Genomic DNA, 1,386 nt, shown 5'->3' on the forward strand with positions numbered 1-1,386 from the left:
AGTCCCAAGTTTTCTTTTTATGCCCTGACCAGGTATCCTTTCTGTAGCTTTTACTATTGTTCTTAAGTCAAGATATTCAAGCTCTATGCCAGGACTCTGAAGTTTCCTTTGAAATATATTGAAGAACTTGGATATTGTTGTAATATAACTAAATGTTAAAATTTTACACATGGTTTATGTTAAGATTTTATGTTTAGGCCAATTTATTTATTTATGTAGTGCCAGGGATCAAATCTGGGGCCTTGCACTCTGGGCAAGCACTATACCATTGACTACATGCCTAACCTAGAACATAACTTTAGCCTTTGATTTCTAACTATTATATTTTCAATTGCCATAATGGAACATAAACAATATGTTTCCACTTGGCAGCAGAAAAATTAATATTTGTTTTATCAGTATAAAATAAATAAAAATACTATAAGAAGAAAAGATAAATTTATACTAACAGCCAGATTCTGCCTACTCTATTATCATAGTTTACCTTTTATTTTTTTATGTTCAAGATCTGAACTGAAGTATCCTGGAACGTGGCAATCAGAAGACAATAAATGTAATAAAACAGAATAAGGAAGCAGTATCTAATCTTACATATGCTACCCACAAAGTAGATGTTCTGTGAGGAGCTTTGCTTAGTGTGGCTGGTAATGATACCACTGGTTATTGGTGAGGTTATTGGTGACGAGTCCTGCTTCCCCACATGTTGAAGTTTGAACATTAAAGAAGCACACCGAGGCAAGCAAATGAAACAGGGTTTATTTAAAAACAGGTAACATAGACTTCTCCCGCAAGGGAGAAGGGGGCCAAAGGTGGTATCTTGGTATCCGGGACCCCCAAAAGACCACCAGAGACCAAGATCGATGTAAGCAGCAAAAAGGTGTTTATTGTGAGCTAGCTTGGTCCTTTGCATGCACACAGCAACTGGTGATGCTGAGAGGCCCCGAGCCCAGGGTTTGCAGCAGTTTTATACACTCTTTGGGGAAGGCAGGGACTTCACATACATCATAGCATCTCTTTAGCAAATCATCACACAGTGCGGGGTGGGGCGGGGGGGGGGAGGGTCGCCATCGTTCCTACCGCAGCCTCCAAACAACTCTAAAACATGATTAGCATATTCACTGGCAGGAACAAGTTGGGTAAGGGTGATTGGTTACTATAAGAGGGGGATTCGTTTGAACTGATTGGTTTAAGCCACGAGGGGTGTACATGCTGAACTACATGGTTTCCCAACATGTTATCAACCACCATAAACTACTGGGAGGGTCATCTGGCATCCCAGGTATTTTTCCCTGTTCATGCTGATTGGTGGTTGCTAGGGGATTGCTATGGATCCTCACCTAGCCTGACTCGTAGAGTGGTCGGCGTCTCTCAAGGCACACAGGGGAT

Source organism: Marmota marmota, unplaced genomic scaffold (assembly GCF_001458135.2).
Source record: "Marmota marmota marmota unplaced genomic scaffold, marMar, whole genome shotgun sequence".
Taxonomy (NCBI): Eukaryota; Metazoa; Chordata; class Mammalia; order Rodentia; family Sciuridae; genus Marmota; species Marmota marmota.